The 24,264-nt window shown below is 36.4% G+C and overlaps 1 protein-coding gene across 34 annotated transcripts in view; it reads left to right on the forward strand.

Moving 5' to 3' along the window:
* MAP2 (microtubule associated protein 2) overlaps positions 1-24,264 on the forward strand; it is a 279,762-nt gene that overhangs the window by 124,917 nt on the left and 130,581 nt on the right. For 8 of the 34 annotated variants that reach the window (XM_057551247.1, XM_028167904.2, XM_028167905.2 and 5 more), the window contains exons 1-2: positions 8,222-8,535; positions 8,808-8,875. The gene's annotated coding sequence lies outside the window, so the exon portion shown is untranslated. Of the gene's footprint in view, positions 1-8,216; positions 8,536-8,807; positions 8,876-24,264 lie in introns of those variants that run through there. The other 26 variants (XM_028167906.2, XM_057551252.1, XM_057551256.1 and 23 more) reach the window with 9 other exon arrangements.

The raw sequence follows: 24,264 nt of genomic DNA on the forward strand, positions 1-24,264 counted from the left end.
AATTCTGGAGTAAAGCTAATTGCAGGTGGTTGGTGAATATAGATGCTGTTCAAGATTTATAAGGCTGCATTGGAGGGCCCATGAAACTTAAGATTTCTTTAGAACAATGTGTCTGTTTAAAACTACTCTTGTTCAGACTCAGCTGGGCATTCAGTAATGCCAGCCATTGAATGAGATCTTTCAAGTGCCTCAGCCCGCCTCACCTGTCAGACTAGCTCACTGGTTTATAATTGAAACCCTGTTTGCTTCCAAAGCTTTTGATCCTCTAACCCTTCTCTACCCTTCTCACATATTCTTACTTTTCCCCTTTTGATCTGAACGTCTTAACTTTCCTAACACACACCATAATTTTTCATTTACTTTTTTTTCTTCAGGTGATACATACAGCACTGGGTCCATCTTAGAATTTCTATGCTATTTTATCATTTTCACTTTTCCCCAATTGTAAAATAAGTTTCTCTTTCATTGCACTTGGCTTTTAATGGAATGTCCTGACTGCCAGTTTCTCAAGGTTTCCCTTTGTGCAGTCTTTGTTCATTTAACACAGCTTTCATGTCCCCTTCTCTCATCAGCCAATCAATCGATCATACATTTTATTGAGCAGCTCCAAATTAAAATATGAAGTAATGAGAAAATTATAATCAGCCTTTGCTATCTAGAAAAACATGTCATTTAGCACCTTCTGCTTTTTGCTTGTGTGGCATCTATGTGCCCACAGGTGTTTCAGCAGAAGGTGTCTATAAGCTGGGCACTCTATTCCCTTTTCTTTATTTCTTTACTTCTACTGGGTTCAAAATAAATAGATACCGTGCTGTAGTACTCTGTACAGTGATCACAATAACCACATGTTTTTCTCCCCGTCTCCAATTCCATTTTTTTCTAAGTCAACATCCACAAAACAAATTAATATTACTTATTGTGCACCAATGCATAAAGAGTCACTAGATATTATAGAAAGAAAGTGGTGTAAAACACATGGAGTCTGCCCTCAACTAACTTGAAACCGCAGGACCTTGGTAGAAAGTTTGTTTAAATAATTCCTTAAATATTTTCCTGTTTCCTTGACCATGCTCCCCCTGACTTTGGGGTAAAAGGAGAAGGAAGAGTTGGAAAAGGGTAGGCAAAACATAAAGAATTAGAAAGGAAGGAAAAAAACCAATAAGAATGTGGCAGTTTAAGAAAAAAAAGTTAAGGGTCTTAGGGATGTGGAAATTTCTCTCCCAGACACATTTGTTGGCCCAGATATTTACAATGGCTACCTTTGCAAACAGCATATTGTCACAATCCACTTGAAAAATAAGTCACAGTAGATGGAAAATGTCTAGAAAAAAAATCTTGAGTTATTTTTTCCGGAGTATTAAATAAAACACTCTTATTTCTTCAATTATAGGTTTGCTATTAGAAGCAAAAGAGGGGAAAAAAGCCACAAAACTATGGAAAAATAATAGTATAAATATAATGTAATTTCAAACATTGCCATATAGAATCCTTCCCACATGAACTCTTTCTAGCCAACTTGATAGTACAGTTGAGAAAGAATATTCATTTATAGACATTGATCAGGTATAATATTTCCTTTTAAATTAAAAGTTAGTATGTCTTTCGTAGCTTAGAAATCTGATGATAGGATGAAACATAAAAGTGTCCCCACTCTACATTACAGTTCTCCTTTCTTTTCACACAGGGATTTGGTATCCATCATTATATTTTTTGGTTCCAATCAATAGGAGGATTTAGGACCTTAGTGCACTTTTAGGTAGATATACCATTGAACGTATTCTAAACAGTCAAAGTGTATGTAGTTCTGACAAGCAGTTTTATTTCAACTATGTGTAACTACATACCCATATCCCTTAATTCTCTCCTCCCATCTCTCATGTAACCCTGGTACAAGGACTAGAGGAAGAGGAATGACAAGGACTAAGAAATTTCATATGTATTTCTTGCTGGCGATCACCTTAATGTCTACTCTCTCCTAAACAGCAGAGAGAATAAGTATGGATTTCATGAATTTTCAGAATGTGGATTTTGGCTATTCACGAAATAAATTCCTGTAATGTATACATTTTCCGAAATCATTTCACATATGACATTGCATTTATTAAACCATCACAGCAGACATTTTATGATTTGAACTGGAAATACTAAACACTGCAAAAAAAAATGCCGTAGGAGCTTGCAGAATTTAAACCTTTTCAGAATAATCTAGTGATGTTCAGGTTAAAGACTGCCTAACTCAAATGGATTGGCTCTAGCTTACCTCTCAATTACTGCTAGTTCTCCAATTCTCCAAGGTTGCTGAGTATTGAAGGAATGACAAAGATTTAGAATATTGAGGTAACAGTCTTCAAGGCTCGGAGAGCAGTAAACAAATTAACTCCTTTTAGCAGTTTTCAAAAAGAAATCAGGATTTTAGATCTAATGTCATGCAACGCAGCATTTGATTTTGCAGCATCTGATTTTGTGTCCTTATCCAGTCTTCCATTAAACTGTAATGTTCCCACTTGTGGAGACATTAGATAAAATGAAGGTTCATTTCCTGCTTCCAGGATGATCCGCCAAGCAATTCATAACTCCTGAAGATGATTCTGCTTGACTTAAATTAAAATTTTATTAAGTGAGAATTCCTCAACACTAATTCTTATAATTTTCTTTCATGGCTTGCCCATTTCTCCGGTAAATATGGTTTCCCCACAGGCTGGTTGTATCTCCGGTAGTGAAAGGAAGCAGTTTGTATCGACTTTTAGGTGATTGGAAAGATGAAGATAAATATGCAAGTTATAACTAAGGATTCACAAGCAAGTAAAAAAATTGCTAGAAGAATTTTTGTACAAATAAATAATAAACACATAGATAATAAATATTTTTAAACATCTGAAGTAAAAGGAGAGATGTACTCAGAATGGCTATAAATGTGCCAAAGATGAAAAACCTAAAAGTTGTATATTTGTTAACCAAGACATAAACTAAATGAAATACTTAAACCATGAGTTTTGTCTAGTGATTTCTGAAACTGAATGTACTCAACTGATGAGCTCAGAATTCAGAAATTTTAGGAGGTAATTCATGCTTTTTATATGAGTTTTAGTGTTATAATTTTAATTATTTATTCATATAAGCATGAGCTCAATGAATATTTATTGTGTATCAGTTATGTACCAGGCCCAGTTCTAGGTACCTGGGATACGTTAGTGAACAGAACAGGCAAAGAGTTTGCCTTCATGGAGCTTACAAGTGAATGAGGAGAGAAGATAATAAAGAATAAACATAAGTAAATTATATATTAGACAATGATAAGCATTATACAAAATAGGATAAAGGAGATTAAGAATGGGAATTGCATAGGGAGGGTGGGAGGGAGATGCAAGAGGGAGGAGATATGGGGCTATATGTACACATACAGCTGATTCACTTTGTTATACAGCAGAAACTAGCACACCATTGTAAAGCAATTATACTCCAATAAAGATGTTTAAAATTTTTTTTCAATTATAAAAATAAAAAGAATGGGAATTGCAGACTGCAGTATTAAATAGGATGGTTAGGTTAAGTGTCCTTGAGAAGATAATGTTTGAGGAAAGGCTTGAGAGAGGGAATGGAGTTATTTGGAAGAAAAGTGTCCACAGCCAAAATCTGACTAAATAAATTCAATTTAAATAAGACAGGCATTATATAATATGGTGTTGATATAATGTTCTCTGATGTAACCTTTAAGATTCACCATGGTATTTGATTATTTCTAACTTGATATAATGAAATGAGGGTAGTGATTGACTAGGTGAGACAGGTATTTTATTATTATAATCTATGCTTAGACATAGGTTAATTGCAACAAGATGTTTAAAAACATACACAATAAACTCAAATTGTCAAACAATGAAGTTTTTTAAAAACACATGAGCATGTATCCCATGCATGTGGCTCTGTATACTCTGCCAAGAATAGACCAGATAGTAGTAAATAAAATTACCATGTCTTCCTCAGCTATAGGAATGTTTGTGTTCACACTATACATCATTTAAATATGAACTGATGGAATTTGAAATAATCCTGAAAGTAAAAATTCTTGTTTCTGCTACTATCTCTTTCATGCACACCTAGAGCAATACGTAGTCTGTCTTAAGTACCTGTCCTAGAAAAATGGAAAAGTCTTAATTCTATGTTTAATTTATCTCTCCTATTCTGATACCTTAGAAGTGTTAAGCTGAATTACAACCTAATTAGCTCAGAAGTCCAGGGACTGAATTTCTGCTCCACCACTTACCAGCTGTGTGTCCTTAGCATTTAACTAAACCTAATTGGACCTGTTTCCTCAACTGTGAAAGGGAGGTTCCTAACAGAGTTGTTGAATAAAATAATGTGTTCAAAGAGGTTGGCACATTATAGGAACGTAATAATTTATATGAGAAGCATATCTTATGCCTTTTTAATTGGTCAATACCAGAATAACTGAGTATACACAAGTGAAGACCAGCCAGAGGTCATATATATCAGGCATTATAGTATCACAGTGATTTTTTTTTTTTTTTTGATATCATGGTGATTCAGAGGAAGGAAAGAGCTTTGTGGCACTGTGTCCTGGGAGAGTCCTGGAAGCCATTATAAAAGAGGACAGAACTTTAAATGGACTAAAAAGGAAGCGTAAGATTGGGGTTGGAGAAAAAACAGTAGACTATTGCTGAAATAAACTAGTGGTTATGGTGGGCACTAATGGGCAAGGTATGAAAGCCCTAGCTGGGAAACTGATATGACCAAAGGCTTCAAGGACATAAGGAAGAAGTACCTCCATTATCCTCTCCTAAAGTGCTTAAGAAATACACAGACTAGTATACTTAAGGAACAAAACCAAGAGTCTTCCAGGAGAGCCACAGGGGTGAGCTAACTGAATTTGGGATCAGGGGATTCATAAAGATCAGGACCTGAGATAAAGCAGATATACCAGAGTGGCAGAGACATCATGTCTCATCAAAGTGAGAAAAAGAACTGTGAACTTAGATTTCTGTTTACTTCTGTGTTCCACTCAGTATAACTGAAGTTCCCTGAGGAGGAATGTTGTTCTCTTTTTTCCCATACCTAGAACCTATCAAATGTCTGAAATATATGTGTGTGTGCCATTGAAATTGGTTAACTGAGCCGACAAAGGGTGCTAGACTATAGTTGAGGCTCATAAGCATAAATATAAAAAATCATGAAAGTCTCTCAAATATCTGTTATCTTGAGTTCTCAGAATATAACATACTTAAAGGCAAGAATTATGTTTTACATGTGGTGCTTATTCTACAACAGATAAGTTAAAGTAATAGTTCTACTAACAAAAGGAAAGAAAAAGAATATGCCTACTCATTCTCAATGATTGAACCAGGTATCCCCAAATATTAAATGACTCCCGAGGAGTATCAAATATGTTTGGAAGCTGAGCTAATTTCTAAACTGACCAAGACCACTATGTGTGCTTTATGAGATCCTGACAAAATATGATTCATGTTTCAAGAAATGACAGTCTTGTGCATCATTTTTTTTTTTTAAATTATTTATTTATTTATTTATTTTTGGCTGTGTTGGGTCTTCGTTTCTGTGCGAGGGCTTTCTCTAGTTGTGGCAAGCGGGGGCCACTCTTCATCGCGGTGCGCGGGCCTCTCACTATCGTGTCCTCTCTTGTTGTGGAGCACAGGCTCCAGACGCGCAGGCTCAGTAATTGCAGCTCACGGGCCTAGTTGCTCCGCGGCATGTGGGATCTTCCCAGACCAGGGCTCGAACCCGTGTCCCCTGCATTGGCAGGCAGATTCTCAACCACTGCGCCACCAGGGAAGCCCTTGTGCATCATTTTTTATGCTCAGAAGTGAACAATAGAGGACAGCATATTAAAACAAAACATTTGCTCTGAAAAGTAACCTTCATGTCCAAAATCACTGAAGAAAAAAATAGACGTTTAATAGAAAGATAATATTTAAAAGGATACTTTTGAGGGGAAAAGAATCCTAACCACTATGTAGGATTCACTGAAACCTGAAATCTCTTGTAATTATTATCTAGGGTAATCTTTTTTTTTTTTTTTTTACTGTCACTAATTTATTTTATAGATGACAACTGGGGACAGAGGGTAATAGTGGTGGCAGCAACTGTATTTTAGACATCAAAAAAGGCAATATGGCTCTACTTATCAGTGAGTTAACCTAAAAGCAATGAGTCATAAGAACCGAATATTGAAAGAACATTTTATAAAGGAAATAAAAGCAGTAAAACATCAAGGTCAAAACCCTACTCCCATTTTTTACTGAGTAGAACAGAAATACGCCCCCCAGTGGTTGCTTTGAGTGATTTTTTTTTTTTTTTTTTAAATTTTACATGAGCTCCCAATTTTGCAGCTTCATTATTTGGGTAACCCCAGGAAGGTTCACATTGTCTATAACTAGGAAGAACCTTGGGAGGCTGATTCAATTCGATTGCCCAATTTCATGCTTGCAGAAAGAATGATGCCAGGGAGGATAGAGTGCCTAGTATATGCTGATTAAGTTCAGGCTGTACAAGATAGGTTCACAAAAGGGCGATCATGCCAATCTGACTGCCAGACTGGAAATGAAAGAAAAGCAGTGACATAATTACCCCAGATTCTCCAGACGTCCAGTACAGTACAGCACAGCTATTAAACAAAGCTAGTCCTCGGATTGATTGCAATGCATAATTTTAAAGAGGAAGATCTCTGCTTTAACAAATAGAAGAAGGCTTACAAAATCAAAGACAAAGGATGTTTCTGGAATTTGTTATGCTTGCAAACAGAATGGAAGAGAGCACATAATGAAAGTCACTTGGTGAGAGAAGAAAAACAGGGGACCCGAACCAGGAAACTGGGATGGTGTCTCTATTGGATCTCCTGTCAGTTTTGTGACCTTGGTCAGATTCCCTGGGCCTCAGCTTTCACAACTGTGAGGCAAAGGGTTTGGACTAGGCTGGGAGGTGTCCATGAGTCCAGGATAGGGTCAGAGGCAAGGAGTGTCAGGATCCATGTCATACAAAAGAACCAAACTTACGAAAGCAAAATTACCTAGTGATCAAAAAGTAGAGAAGAAAGGTGGCTGATAGAGAATGCAGATTCATCCTAATGCATTTGAAATCTAATATAAAACTGATAGACAGTTCTTTCCAGAAAGAAGAAAATGAAGCATATCATTCTGTCTCTGAATTTCCTCCACTGTAGTCTCCTTCCATCTTCTCTATCATCACCTTATTTTTTTTCCTACTTTCTGTTTCCGGTAACCATGGTGATGCTCCCTCCCAGCAATCTTCTTCACAGCCGGCCCTTTTGGTACACATGGAATTTTGCTACATTCACTGATGCAGGGAGCTAAGAATGCTGTAAAAATTAATTTATTTATTAACATTTTCCCCATCCCTTTTGTCCAGGAAATAAATGCAGGGAATTATTCCATACTTAACCTCCCTACATAAGGGGCACTGTAAAACTGGGATATTCAACTGTTACTTTCAGTTGCTAACATAAAGGGGATACTGATTATGTCAGAGATTCAATTCCCTGTCTTGGTCCTCAGGGACTGTAAAGTCTTGATACTCAAGCTGGTTGCTACCTCTTTTTTGCTTGTTTATGTGAAAGGAATAAAATAGATTGCCCCCAGAAATCACACATCAACCCTGGTTTCCTAATCCTCTGTTTTTTGCTGCATTCTCCCTTGTAAGGAAACCATTGCCAAGTGCGTAATTATCACAGTTACAAGGGGATTGAATTTTCCATTAAAAAATATACATAAATATAAACATTTCTCTAATGAACACAGTTATTTATTTGGAATATAAATAAGCAATATGTGATACTCAGTTTTAAAAAATATTGTAATTTTCTGCTAATGACAAAACCTCAAAAATCTCTGATGCCATGAACGCAGATAATAAAAATTCCCATAAACTATTGTTTTGTCATGTCCAGTTTATGTAGCCCAACTTCTTTGTAATCCTATATGCCGGAAAACGGTTTCTCTATTTAAGCACGGTGTGTGTGTGTGTGTGTGTGTGTGTGTGTGTGTGTGTGTGTGTGTGTGTGTGTGTGTGTGTGTGTGTGTATGTGTCTGGCATTAACACAAAGGAGAACAGATGATGACATTCATAGGCTTATAGACTCGACTCCTGGGGACACACTTGGATGGAGGCAATTAAGATGCCTGTCAGGCATTTGATACCAGAAGCCCCTATGCAAACCTCTAAATCATACGCCAGGGCTACATCTTATTGTCAGTGAATGATGGCGGAACTGGGTGGCTTGTCATCATTCTCGAAAATTCTGAGGCTAGTGAGCTCTCTCACCCTCTCCCACTCGCCTTATTTTCCTTTTCGCCACTGCGGGGACTTTTTCTAATTTGCAGCTTCCCTTTCCCCGACACACACAGACAGGAGCTGGTGGCTTGCAGACTGCGTCTGTCTGGAGCTAGAGAGCCTGAGCCAGCCCGCGGAGATAATGCTAGGGGAGAAGGATTCTGCAGCAATTCTCAAAGGCTAGACTTGGGTGGTATCGCTGCATATGCTCTGGTAATGGTTTGGGTTTTTTTACATTTTATTTTGTTTTCTTTTTAATCCATTTTTCAAAGCATCTGCTATATGTGATCTCACAGTAAAATGCTTTTAAATTCCTTCCTGGGCTTCCTAAAAATTCAAGTACTGCATTTTTTGTGCTACGGATCTCAAGACGTAGATTTATTATCTGGATATAAGAATGCGTTTGCTTGCTGGTGAGTTACAATTTTCAATATTTAGCTAATAAATCTATATATGAATTTTTTTCTTTTGTTTTGTTTTGGTAGGTTCTGCAGCTTGTTGTCTCTAACCGAGGAAACATTGATTGGAAACTACTCATTCAGAGAAGTAAAAGGTACCACATGTTTTGTTTGGGTGTTTAAATGAGGGAAAATCCGGGAGGATTTGGAATGTTTTATTTAAATTAATCTCTCTATGGTTGGTCTTTTATCCTAAGCCTACATTGATCATTGTCTATAGCATGTATGATTTGCTATGCCGAGAATGCCATTGTCCAAAGCTATTTTGATTCTAAGATGTCTAAAGAATTACGTTTTTTGTCTGTGCTGCAAGTTGTTAGCAAATATCAATATTTCTGGCTTTTTTAGGGATTTTCATCACTGTAACAGCTTTAAAAAATATCCAAAATTCTCTCTTAATGAAAAATTAAATAATTTGAATTTAAGAGAAATATGCTAAGTAATGATTTTATCTGAGGGAATCCTGCTAGTAAGTGATATTTTTTAAATGGCTAAATAGAATGGCTTGCCCTTCCCAGGTAGAATGAGCACTAGAGACGAAAGCCCAGGAATGACTCAGTATTGTTGGGTTTTGCGAATAAAATATTGTAACTTCTTCACTGATGCTTTAGTCTTCAGCACTGTATATATTTAAAGGTTGAGGTTGTTTGTTATTGAAAGAACCGATTTTACATATGCTTTATTTAGCATTGACAGCATAAGAAAGTAATCTTTCATCTTGCCGTGAAAGCAGTTGAATCATTGATCCTGGGCCTTATGCCTTATGTGAAAAATATTAATCTTCAAATTCAACATCAGGATATATATTGATCGGAGATGCCAATTATGGGATCGTTAATTCTTTATGATGATCTTTGACTTGAACATATGCTCATGTCAGTAAAACCAATATTTATAATTTGCCTTTTAAAAAACGGAAGACATTTTCCATCTTGCTGAGAAGATCAGTACATCTGTTAAGTCTTTCCTTAGCATTCACCTCGAGTATCAGTCCAAAATATTTTATGCAGTAAGGTTTGTTTTCTTAAATGTACTTAAAAAATGGCTAATGTTTAACGACTGATCTTGAAATACCAGAAGTATGCAAGTGTACACCTGTGAGTGTGAATATTTGTAGCAGTTGAAGGAGATGAACGCATTGTGCTTATTTAATTTTCTCCGCAATGTGTAATTATGAGAGCCTTAATTTATTCATTCCACAAGCACTTATTAAGAGCCTTGCTGCTGTGGGTAGTTATTGTGGGAGAGAAGGAAGGGGCAGATGCCACTGTCACCACCCCCCCCTTCCAGAGTGTAGGCAACATCACATAATATTTTTGCACAGGAGAATGAATTCATTAAAATAAATCTGTGTGTTCTAAAAAAGGAAACTGCATTATTTCAGACATTGAACAAAATCTAATAGGCTAGTCTCAGAGATATGTGAAATAGATTGTGTTTTTTTCCTCAGAAATTTCTCAGTAGAATCATGTATGAAATTTCCAAACAGGACTTACTATTCCTCTTGGATACTGTAAAACCCTTAGGACCATTCTCTCTTTTTTAGGTTTCACTCAGAGTAAGTGAAAACATTTCATATTTGGTAAAAAAAAAAAAAAAAAAAAAAAAAAATATATATATATATATATATATATATATATATATATATATATTTGGTATTTTACCATCTAACTAAATTTCTACAGGATATATTTCAGGTGAGAAACTGTTTCCTGATCTTCAGACTCATTTAGCAACTCACTAAATTAATTTTGAACTTTGGGGTATTTACGTGAATTGGAAAAGGATGAAGTTGTTATTTAACCACTAAAAAATGTATTCAATATATTGTCAATAGGCATTAATCAGCTCTGTTATGATTTATCTGGGTATTAGAGAAGTGGCATATTACCTCATCAAAAGTTTCTTGATTCCTAAATTTTCTAGGACCATTTTAAAATTCATCTTGTGGTATGTTAATAGATTTTGTGTAATAAATCAGGGTTTATTCAAATAGTCTGTTACATTGTCAAATCAAAATAGAATTTGGCTATTGGACTCTCAGAGAGTCAGGGACCTGTATCATGGTTTCTCTAATCAATATCGTCTTGACATTAGTTAATCCCTTTACTGATTTTTTCACTGAAATCTTCAGCATATAGAATAGTCCCTGGACAACAGCAGGAGTTCAATAAATATTTATTTAATTATTTGATGGATAAATGACTTTGTCGATATTTCCCCCCATTACTTTTTAGTTCTTGTTTTTCATGAGATGACAAACTCTAAAACAGACATTTGGTACATTTTTTTTCAGTTACCCCAAATATTCATTATATGTTTCTAATTAATCAAAATTAATTAAATAATTAATATCAGGTAGAAAATCAAGCAAACCATGTGCCAAAATTTCTTTAGGCTATATGCAAAAGGGTTTTTCTGGTCTTAGGTTAAGATGGAAAGAATTTTTGAAATGTCCCCTTTCACTTTCACCGGCTAAGGGAAAGACCCCAAACTGCAGTATGAGTTTTGCTTTATGGACGCTTCGTAAATACTACTCCGAGGCTTGGCATTGTTTACTGCTCTTCACGTCTTCAGCCAAAATTTTGCTGCAGCAGATGGGGTGGGGAGGCCGTTCTCTTTCTCTCTCAATGTAATACTAGGAATGATGTCATAATCTTCTTAAACGCTTGGTTGCTTATTATGGACTACTAAGTATGACATCATTTTATATATATATGCTTATATACATATATATAATCTGTAAGGAAACTTCTAGAATCATAATAGCTTTAGGGAATGCTATTCTTGTCATTTATTTTTATTAATAAAACTATAATTTTTGTTATTAACTATGTGCTAGATAATATCCTAAGCCCTTAACATACGTTATTACATTTTAACTCTCTCTACAATCCAGGGAGATGGGTATGGTCTCCATATTATGAATGAACTGAGATTCCAATTGGACAGTCAATGCAAGTCTGGCCCAAAGTCCTTCATATTAATCACAGAATACTACATTTTTTTCTAGTAGATTTTTTGGCTCATAATCATCATTTTAATGTTTTATTATGCACATGAAATATATGTTACTGAAATAAGGTTAAAACAGTATGCTTGTAGATTCTTGTTTTTATATATATAAGGTAGGAGTGAATACATCTTAAAATACTTAACTGTAATGTTCAAGCTCTGGTATATTTTATATTTTAAATATATATTTTATACTTAACCTGAGGATTTTTATTCTTGAAAGAAGAATGTCAGAGATAAATTAGTTTTGAAATAAGTGGATTCATAAAATCCACTTATCCCTATGTCCATAATCCCTATGTCATTACAATGAAGTCATATTACTGAATTGCATCATCTATATAAGAAAATTAGCCAGAAAATTCAAGTGCTAAATAGTATAACTGATGCCATATCTTGCAAAGGCTTTTTTTTTTTTTAATTGAAATCATGGCCGAAGTTTCATACGGCCAAAATAGATAAAGAAGCAGAAGACAGTGTGAAAATGCGCATGCACCCTTAAAGTACAACTCACTAACCCAGAAAAACAACTGAGGGCACTAACAATTACACAAATATGTATTAGGATGGTCCACTTGAAAGGGAGTATATACAAGAGAACACCTTCTGAGCTCAGCTGGGTGCAGCGGATTAAAACCAGGAAGTAGCACCCAGGCTCATTGCAGGGCAGGATTACTAACAATTGAGAAGAGACTCAGCAGTGGAGGATGAGTCTTTTGAGGTGGAACTTAGGGATGAATAGAAATATTCAAGGGACAGATAATGCCTGGAGGAGCTCGGAAGAACAAATGACATTAGCAAAGGATCCAAAGGAAGTGAACATGCAAGAAAAGCATAGACTGATCCCATTTATATTCTGGAATGCAGGACAAAAGAAGGGGATTCTTAGAAGATAAGGATGGAAATATACGTGAATACTGTTAGGTTGTACCATGCCTAATATTCCTAATATTAGGAATGCCTAATATTCTATACTTTTTGAACTACAAAATGAAAATTTCATTCAGTTCAACCTAACACATTGAAAGAGGACTGTAAATGCCAAGTTGAGGAGATGTTTTTCAGTATTCACTGAAAAGCTATTGACTGTATTCTGGATAGGAGACCACAATTACCTACACTGTTTTCACAGGACTTATTTTATAGCTCTGTATATGATAGGGTTGTGTGTGAGAGCATATTGAAGAAAGCATCACTTTGGAAGCTGTCATAGGATAATCCAGGAAAAAATAAAGGCTCAAAGAGGGTGTTGACAGTGGGCATTAAAAAAGAGGTCATGAAAGTGAAAGTTGTTTCCGAACTCAAATTTATACCCTGAGAATTGCAACCTCTTGATTGGTAGGAGGGATGAAAAGCAGAAGGATTCAATGGTGACTCTAACATTTGAATTTGACAGCTGGAAAAATCAGGGGAGAAAGGTAGGTAAAAGTTGCTTGAGGAAAGAGCCCCCCCCCTTTTATCTTTATCGTATCCCTAGTCTCTAGCAGACAGCCTAGTACGTAGTAGACAGCCAATACATGTTGACTGAATGAGTGAGAGAGTGAATAAAATGAAGAGGCCAGTTTAGGCCATGTTGGCTGGATGGGGGTGGACTGGTCTAGTAGACTGCAGAACATGTAGATCCAAAGCTGAGAAGAGAAATTAGGGAAATAGGAGGTGGATGACATTATCAAGAAAGATGAGAAGAGGACCAGAGAGGAAATTCTTTGACAGCATTCACATTTAGGATGCAGAATGAGGGAAGGGTTGACAAAGTTCAAGGAAGATTTTTTTTTTTTTAAAGCAAAGAAAAAAGAAGACAGTTGAAGTAACAGAAAACAAGGCTAAAATGCAAATTCTCCAGAAAAATTGAAGAATGAGAATAAATAAGAGACCGCTGGATTTATTATTTATTTCAGTAATGTTTTCTGTTATAAAAACAATACATCAACATTTTGTAAAGTTTATAAAATTTAGAAGAGTGTAAGGAAGGAAATAGTAGCCATCCATAATTACACAATCCAGAGATTATGGTTAACATTTTCTAAACCTTTTAGCTTGTTTCTTTTCCTCTATTGCATTTAAATTTACATAATCAGGATCAGAACCATACAATTTGAATTCTGCCTTTTTTTCCCACTCATCTCTTACAGCATTTTGCCACCTGCATAATGTTCTGTCATGTAGAAGTCGGATATGTTTATTCCCCATTGTTCCTAATTTTTCACTGTCATCACAATAGTGCAATGAGATACTTCATCATGTCACTCTTACATGATATTTCAAGTGATTTCCAATAGATATTTCCTAACAACAGAATCACAGTATTCTATATTGTCAAGTTCCTGGTCAGATATAATTTACTGGTTTCAAAATTAGCCTCAGCTTTCTTCCAAGAAAGAGAATCTAAAATTACTTTAGCACCTGCCATGTGCCAGCCTCTGGCACTTTAATTATCCCAGTGACTCCAATGTAGAGTCTTATATCTCCATTTAAAAAATGAAGGACCAAGGACTGAGAGAATTGCACAAGTTTTAGGACCAGTTTTGAATCTGGGTCTGACTCAAACCAATCAAACTGTGGGGACAGAAGCAAGACTCGAGAAGTAAATAAGTAAATAAGGATATGAAAATAATAGGAAACATTCTTAAGAAGGCCAGGGTTCACAGGAAAGAGATAGAATATGTAAGGCAAGGAGGCCCGTGACTTCCCCTTCTCTTACTAACAGGTAGAGTCCTAAACTGAAGGGGAGGGGGCAGATAGAGACGGGCTGGGGGGGTCAGGGGGGTGTGCTATGTATGGAAGCAGAAGAAGGACACACTTAAAGAACAAGGTCCTAATGGAAGGGAGATTAAGAGCACAGGCAAGGATTTGTGCTTGGCAAACAAAATTCATCTTCCCTACAGATAAAAGTGAAAGAAAAGAGAGTGAGATTGTCTAGTGGTAAAGATACGGGGACCTTAACATATCATTCAGACTTTATCTCAGACTGGAGGAAAATTCACTTATTCATTCAGTGAATATTTCTTGAACAGCAGTTCCATGCCCTTTTCCTTCCCTAATGGAACTTTCTTTCTAGTGAGGGGAAATAATCAGTGGGTAAACCAAATTAAAAGATTACTGAGTCAGCTATGCAGAGAATGGGTGATAAGGTATACGGGTAGATACTGGGAGATAAAGCGTCTCAAACTTTACAGCAGAGATGAATCAACTGGGGATCTTATTAAAATGCAGATTTGGAATCAGTGGGTCTGAGGAGGGGCCTGAGAGTCTATATTTTAACAAACTCCCAGGTGATGTTGTTGCTTTTGGACCGTGGAGCATGCTTTGATTAGCAAGAAGTTAGAAGGCAAATTTCCAGACCAAAAAAAAAAAAAAAAAAAAATCGATATGATAGGAGCTGTTGTTATGAGCAAGTCAAATGTGAGTCCTTCTCTTCCTGCAATTGCACTACACACTTTTAAGCCTCTTTGATGGTGAGAGAGAGATTTGTCCCTCTTTAGCTCTAAGCTTTTTCAATTCCAATCAGTTATTTTATGAAAGCCATTGAACCAGTCCTAATGAGCTACTGACATTTCATTCTTTCCGCCCACGCTCAATGCTTTATCAAGCCATATAATGAATTCTTGTGGCTCAGGTTTGGGGATGTGAGTGCATATAACCCTGGGCCAGTTTCTTAACTCCAGTTCTGTTCCCTGCTTCATAGTTTCGTTGGACTCCTCTCTGCCTGGATGATCAGCACAGTCCTGGCCTGCTAAATTCTCTGGCCTGCTAGCTCTTCACACCCCTTATGTTCGTCTGTGCTTAGTAGCAGAGCTTCCCAATTTTTACATCCCGTCTTCTTGCCACACACAGCCTAGTACAAGCCTTGGAGGACCCTCCTTAAAGTCACAGGAGGCTATTGAGTATAGTCTCTGATTTAAAGAATGCATTTTTTTTTTCCCAACAAAATCATTTCCCTTTGGAGGACTGTTTCAGTTGGTGACAGCAACCTGCGTTCCTCTGAAGGAAGGATGCATGTGTTTGTAGACGATTAGAGTGTTCAGAGGGGCTAAGTGTTCACAAGAAGCCTTGACAGACTCCATCTGGAGGAGTGTTATCTTTCTGCCTCACTGCTAGGCTGTAACTCTCAATCTTCCCTTATAGCTGTAGGAACATGGTTGCCTATACTTGGTTGATTCCTTCCGCAGCACATGTTTCAGCTATGCAATATCTAAGAAAATAACAAGTCAAAGAAATACGGCATACTCGTCATCAAGGAAAAACAGCTTAAGTGCATATTGAACACCTGTGATATCCTCACACTTATCAGCATTTATCCTTTGCTAAAAGGCTGGTTCTATCTCTAAGCCATGTCATGACCTGATCTTTAGACTTTGCCACTGTCATTTTGTAATTTGGTGTTTAACAGCCAAGTAGGCAGGGGCAGTGTCATTAGAAACTTTAAATTGAAACTTCCAGGGAAATATCAAATTCGTTTTCATATGAACAGAAGTCAACTTAAATAGAAAAACACATTTCTTCAAGGAGAAAACTTGGGGAAAATCCTTGAGGAGAGAGACCATGTCTTAAGGCATCTTAGTACTTCTTAGTACTTCCTTGCTGACTACACAGAAAATGCCCTTAATACATATGCCAAGTTGAAGCTAAGAAAATAAGTGTGTGTGAAACTGTAGTTTTTCTGTAATGGACAGTGCTGGTCTTCTTTGCACAGTCAAACTGGGATTGGTAAAACTGCCAGAGTTTGAATACCATGTCTGTGCCCTTTCATCATTCATTCAATTGTTAAGAGTCTCAGAGTAGACAGGATAATCTCTGGTGTTTCTGACGCAAACTCTCCCTCTCTCAAAAAAAGAAAAAAAAAAGTCTGAATCAATCGTCATTTTTTGTGAATTCCATTTGGGTCTGCCTCAGATGGTTTGAATTAACCTTTCTTCAGATTCTCTCTGGTGTTAATGACTCTGGATTATGACCATTTAAAGCAGCAGAAGTACATTGATCCACATCTGGCAAATGTTAAAAGAAAGCTACTCCATTTAACAGATTACAACGAACATATATTTCTTTGCATTGTGTAGGAATTTAGGAAATGATGTTTCATTTCGGGAAGATCTTATGTTTTATTTCCAAGGTGAACCATATTTGTACTTAGTTTTCTTTAAAAATATTTTCTTGCTCATTGTAGAATTTTCTCATGCTAAGAGTTCATTGTTACGTATACAGAATAAGATGCAACACGTAGGCATTTAGGATTCTTCTCACATAGTGTCTAAGAGCAACTGGTTAGCACAATTTTGGGTATAGCTGCAGGTGAATTTGTGATATTCTAGAATCTTAAAAAGCACACCTACACTGCCAATACTTTAAATAGTTGAGGACAGAAATCCCTAAAATGACTGACTTTCCAAGATTTTTATTGGTACTTGAGGAAATATGAGATCTAACAATGAAAAAAAATTTTTAATCATACAAGCACTCATGGTCCTGAGTAATTCAAATAATTCTGGTCACACTGCTGCACTTTTCCTCTACAGGATGGTGGATAGTCCAATAAATCAAAGGGACATAATAAATGTAATATACAGCTTAATATGTGCATGCATTTTTAGTTCTACTCTGTATGTTATGCTCACAAAAAGACCCAGGATGTAGACTTTGGAATATAAAATTGTTAAAATAATGTGACCGGCTAAGAAGTTGCATTTAGATTTTAAGAAAAAAAAAAAATCAGTACCTCTTTTTAAGTGATACAAAGCATTTTCTAACACATGACATCACAAAGCTCACAACAATCTCTGGAATGGGAACGGCAGATCTTGTTATATTTATTACAGATGAGAAAACTGAAGTGTAAAGAATGCAGTGACCTACCCAAGTCACTCCACTAGAAGATAGTTAACCTGGGCTTGTATACTTGTTCTGGCCCTGAAACCTTTACTTTCTACTGCCATGCAGCCAAAACAGGTAAATGAGTATATTGTCCTAAGTCTAGACTATTTTAATAATGCACTGGCTTGACTGCTAAAATAACCCATTCCAAGGTAGCTGTGACCTCCACTAAATGGATTTCCCTGCTCTCCCTTTAGAATCCTGGATGAGCATGGCGTGGAGCTCAGTAAATACTAGTAAAAAATATCAGTTATTACTGAAATGGTTTTAAACTTTTCAGTATGAAAAGGAGCTAAGTCTAAATATATCACAGAACATGTCATCTTACTGATTTAAAAAGCATTTGCTGGAGGGATAGATTAATAAGAATTCGTGATTTAGTTCTAAGTTTCATAGAATTTTAGTCAAGTGGTAGACAGCTCAGCAAGAACCCAGGATCACAAAGAAAATGATTAAAGCTTCAGAAAATCAGATCTATGGAAAAACATTTTAAAAAGCAGGCATTGTATTTTGCCTAATATTAGGAAAATTATAAGAGCTTATGAAGAATTTTGAGCTGGAAGCTGTGGATCTCAGTTCTGACCTCAGGGTAGCACATGTAAAGAAAAACGATAACCTCAGAGGCCACTGAGTAGGGTCAGAGCTGAGGTCAGTGTCTCAAGGCAGCACCAATAGGAATGAATCCACTGAGGACATCCTCACTGCAGTGGCCCACCTCTTGCCCAGATTCTTCTGTCCACCACCCTCATCCAGGCTCTCAGTGCCAGAGGTACCGAAATGTTTTTATCTGCTCTCCCTGCCCTGAACACCATCACCCCATTCATCTCACAGACAAACTGTAATATAAGCTCTTCTTTGTGTTCCCATGTTTTTCCTTCCAGTGGTTCTTGTTTGCTCTCTTGAGCTGTGCTGGTCAATGTGGTAGCAGCTAGCCATAGGCAACTACTTAAATTCAAATTAATTAAAACAAAAAATAATTGAGGTTTACTTCCTTAGTCATACTAACCACATTTCAAGTGCTCCATAGCCACGTTATTTTTATAGAACATTACGTATCATAGTACAAGTCCATCACCACAGTGCTTCTTTGGCGAGAGCATAACCAGACCCTCACGCAAATATCCAAGGCCTACAGTGACTCCTCTGCATCCCTCAATACCCTTGCACACACACCACTCCACACACTTCTCTCCTCCTCTTCCTCATCCTCATTGCTACAATTATAATTAAATAATAATAGCTCTTATTTATTTAATGTGTATTTTGTGCCAAGGACATACATTTTCAGAAGAAAAAGAAGAAGAAAAGGAAGAGGAAGAGGAGGAAGGGGAGGAAGAAGGAAAAGAAGAAGGAACAGGAGAAGCAGCAGCAGAAGCCACCCGCACAGTAGTTTCTTTATCCCCAGTTCACAGAAGAGGAAGATGAGGTTTAATGAAGTTCAGTATATTTCCCAAGGATAAATAGCTAATAATTAGTGGAGGATGAAGTAAGACCCAGGTCTGCTAGCCCCAAAGCCAGACCTTTTACCCTGTACCAGTGGTTCTTAACCAAAGACAATTTGTCCCCCTGCTAGGGATCATTTGGAAATGTCCAGAGACATTTTTGATTGTCATAACTGGACAAGAGCTATTGATATCTAAAGGGTAAAGGCCAGAGACGCTGCTAAGTATCCTGCAATGGATGAACTCCTTACAACCAAGAATTATCTGGCTCAAAATGTCAATAATAATGCGAAGATTGTATGTTTTCTATCTCCCCCCACAAACGAATTTAAATTCTAAAAGTATGGGGACTTTGCTTTGTCCACTGCTATTTCCCCAGTGCATTGACAACTACTTACCATAGAGTAGGCATGCAATGTATATTTTTGAATGAGTGCTGAATTTATTGTTTTTGAATTAATCAAATACCTGCACATGGTAAAAAAACAATCAAGCCAAACAAAGGGACCAAAATAAAATTAGAGTCTTCTTCCCTAAATCCATCCTCAACCTCATATCCCAGTGAAAGCCAATTTAATAATTGTTATACTCTAAGAATTCTTCTGATTCTGATTCAATGACTTTAATCTCTTGCAACCAAATTTCTTTCTTGTAGACGGAGGTCAGCACACTTTTTCTAAAGGGACAGATAGTAAATACTCTTAGTTTATGAGGGCTATACAGTCTCCATTACAGCTAATCATACAGCTACAGTGTGCTCTGCCATTGTAGCCCAAAAGAAACATGGATAGTAAGTAAATGAATAGGCATGGCTGTGTTCCAATAAAGCATAATTTACAAAAACAGGTGGTGGCTGTATTTGGCCCATGGACCATAATTTTCCAACCCTTCTTCTAGGCTATACTCCTCTCTCCCTGTACTTTCTATCTCATGTTATCTTTTATTATATTCCATTTCTGTTTTATTGGAGCTTCTTCTAAAGGCATTTATTCATATATGGCAGGTTATTGATAAATTTGAGTCCTTACAAGTCTCAAACCATGTCTTCATATAATACTCATACTTGATTGGTAATTTGGCTAGATCTGCAGTTTTGCTCTATTATATTTTAGCATCTAGTGTTATTGATAAGAATTCTGATATCAGTCAGGTTCTCATTCTTCTGTGAATAACCTTGATTTTCTTTTTCTTTATAGTAAGTTTTAGGAGTTTTGTGCAATTTCAAAAGGATGTATCTATATGTAGGTCTTTTAATATTCATCTAATTTGGCAATAAGATTATTTAAAATTAGTTATTAGTTTAAATTATTTAAACCTTTTAAACTAACAGACACTTTCCTCTCTTCTTTTTCTGGTTATCTCTGCCTCTGTCCCATATTTAGAGGATTTCTATTTATAAATGCTGGACTTACTGGATTGATCTGTTTCATCTCCTTTTTCACATATTTTTAAAATCCATTTTTCACTTTTTCTACATTCAAGGAGTTTTTTTCTTCTTCTAATCAGCTGAATTATTATTTGCCTTTAGTCCTGCCAATTCTATTTTTTAATTATATATTTTAAATCATATGTTAATTTACAGGAATTTTTTTCTTATTCTCTGATAATTTTCTGTAATTCATTTTTGGAAGGAAGTTTATTTTTAAAGTATGCAATATCCTTTCACATGCCTCTGAGAAAGACACCTATAATTGTAAGTTTTCTTTTGTTCCCTGAATCATCTCTATTTCTCCAGGAATCTTTTTTTTTTTTTAATAGATCATTATTGGAGTATAATTGCTTCACAATACTGTGTTAGTCTCTGTTGTACACCAGAGTGAATCAGCCATATGCATACGTATGTCCCCATATCCCCTCCCTCTTGAGCCTCCCTCCCACCCTCCCTATCCCACCCCTCTAGGTGGTCACAAAGCACCGAGCTGATCTCCCTGTGCCATGCTGCTGCTTCCCACTAGCTAACTATTTTACATTCGGTAGTGTACATATGTCGATGCTACCCTCACTTCGCCCCAGAAAAGACAACCCTCAGAACGGGAGAAAATATTTCCAGGAGTCATTTTTAAAAGTACTTTTCTATTCATGCCTCTGGTTTTTCTCAAATGCCTTGATTTGAAGGGTTTGTGTTTGTTTGTTTGTTTTAATGAATGAAGAACTAGGCTGAGGATCATAGGTAGCTATTGTAAGTTTCCTCACCGTGAAGGCTGACTGCAAGTTCTGGGTAAGTGAGCTGACTTCGTCAGGAGCAGGCATCCCAGAAAGAGCATGGAGCTGGAACTAGCAAGTGAGTAGGTTAGGGTCCCTACAATTCCTCAATGTGTTTCAGTTCTGCATGGATTTATCCATACCAGAACTGTTTCCAAAACTGATCACCCGCTTTCATTAAAGACTAGTTTTTACTTTTACTGTTGGGGGCAAAAGCTTCTTCCTTCAGCTAAAAATGTAGTAGCAAAGGAGAAGAAGAGAAAGGGTCTCAATTGTTCTGAATACGTTTCTTAGTGAATTGCCATGATATTGGTCTCACAGCCCCCTCGGAATCTGTATTTGAAGACTTTCAGCTTGGAGTTTCTCTAGGTTTCCTTGGGAGGGACCTGCTGAAACTCCTAGCAGCAGTTTCCCTGGTGTTTTTTCTATATCTCAGCCTATCTGCATTCTGACTTCTAGAATATCTTCAAAATTTTTGTTAGAGTTACATTATTTTTCAACATTTTTATCATTTTCATAGCATCCATATATGTTTACACTGCACTTTTTTGTGCTAGTTACCTTGTTCTACCTTTACTATTTACTAGCTAATGGAAAAATTATTTCCCTTTTCTGGGCCTTATTTTTCCTATAAAATAATGATGGTATCTGATTTTGAGGGTTGAGATGGAACTTATGAATGCATGTTGAAAGCTGTAAAGTAGAAAACAAATATAAGCTATCTTTATATATAAGACTTTGTCAAGGATCCAGAGTAACCAGTAAATCCAAACCTGGAGATTGGCCACAGTTACAGGAAAACCCCTTCCCTACCCAGTAGAAATTGCAAGGTGATGCCAAGTTGATATTAGAACTAAAATGCTATATGTGATGCAAAAGAACCAGAAATTATGTATTAGTAGCAGTACTAAAATAAGCAGTTGTTCATGGATATATTTTTTTACCTAATGGAAAGACGAAGATAAAAGCAGATCAAGAATGTAGTTGAAATACTGCAGTTAAATTAAACAAATGTGAATTTTAGGTTTAGCATAGAATATACAACTTAATTTTGTGTGATCCTTTTGCTTGACAAAATTAAGAATGTGAATATTTAGGTAATAATGAGTATAATGTAGTGCTGTTAACTAGCTATCAAAAATATTATTTCATATGGCTTCAGTTGATTGAAAGTTTCTTCTCTCTCAATGAAGTTGGGACTTGAAGCACCCAGGAAAAGGAAAAATTTTTAAATGGCAATAACAGTAGAGTGGCTTAATTGTAAAAGCTGAAAAAATGTTAAGAAAAAATTAAATGTAGAAAGAAAGTTAAGAGTCACAGCAGTCTTTGCCTTCAACGTACTGGGAACCATTTGTGGATAATTGATAAAAGGACTATTTTTCCTAAATTCTTAAAACCCAGCATATTATTGATAGCCTTTATTATTAGAAACAAACTGAGAACACATGAAACAGACAAAACATGAAATAAATCAATGTGAATGTATGCTGAGTGATGCATATACAATGTGCTATCTGACTGCTATTAATCCTCATTATCTGCATACAGTTATTATTCCAAAGTTGAATGTCTGTAGAGGATAAGTCACCAGCCATAGTTAAATGTTAGTGGATCCAGTGACATAATTTAAATTCAAGGCCTCATTCGAAGGAATGTGAATAAAATGAATTTGTTTGGCTTTTTATGGCCACTATTAAAAGTAAAGGAAATGAAACCATAAACAACTATGTTCAAATATTGGCATAGCTGAGTCTGCTTTGTGGCAGTACAAAACCATATTTATTGATGGGGAGGCTCTGTTTAACTTACCCAGCCCATCTATATTATAATTGAGGTTTAAAAATGTACTTGGCAACTTAGGCAAAATGCATAGTGCTAATTCAAAGTGAGTTCATTTTGATGTGGTTTAATGTTCTGTTGTTTTAAAAGCCTGGTACAATTTATAAGTTTTATTTTTTTTCTAATTCATGCATAAGACCTTAGCTCATAATTAAGGTGGTACAGATTACTTTTGCCCCCAATATCGATTATCTCTTTCTTCCTCAGTAATAATAGGACCGCAACTTTTTGGAGGATTCATGATCACATGGCCATTCAGAATAAGATCCAGAATCCCAGCCTCCCTTGTATATAGGTGTAACCATATGACTAATTTCTGGCCAGTAAGATATGAACAAAAGTTGTGTGTGAAACTTAACTCAACTGCTTAAAAAGAAGGAGTGTGCTATTCATCACTCCTTCCTCCTTTCTGCTGGTGGGAATTCATACGTAATGGCTAGAGCTTCAGCAACCATTTTGAATATGAAATAATCTTGTAATGAATTTCCATTTCGTTTAAGCCACTGTTATTTGGAGTTTTCCCATTATTTACAGCCTACCCTAGTCATCATTTGTATACCAACTTTGCAACCTTATATTTACTTTCGAAAACTCTGAAATGTCATTTTAGCAAGTATTATTGTTGACTATATAAATAGTTGACTATATTAAATTTGCTACCTAAAATATACCTGTCCAGTCAGTTACTAAGTCCCATCAGTTCCACTTCCTAAACATTTTTCAAATCCATCCATTTCTCTATCCCCAAAGACTGTGTTAGTCTGTCTCCCCTCATCTCTGATCTTAACAACCGTGACAGATTCCTGCATGGACACTTGCTCCATACAAGCCGTTATACACGTAGTAGCTGGACGTATCTTTTAAAAATGCAATATAATCATGATATGCCTGTGTTGAAAACCATAGTATTCATAGTAAAGTCAGGAATCTATAAACTGTGCTACAAGGCCATCCATGATGTGGCCTCTGCCTGACTCTCCAGCCCATCCTGAGTTTACTGCCTTGGGGTTATTGCACTTATTTTTCTCTTTGCCTGGAGCACTCTCTCTACTCTCCTCACCTCCCATTCCACTCCTGTTTCTTCTGTCCCTCTACTTACTAAGTCCTGCTCATTAGTT

The sequence above is a fragment of the Balaenoptera acutorostrata genome, chromosome 8 (genome assembly GCF_949987535.1).
Source record: "Balaenoptera acutorostrata chromosome 8, mBalAcu1.1, whole genome shotgun sequence".
In the NCBI taxonomy this organism is placed as follows: domain Eukaryota; kingdom Metazoa; phylum Chordata; class Mammalia; order Artiodactyla; family Balaenopteridae; genus Balaenoptera; species Balaenoptera acutorostrata.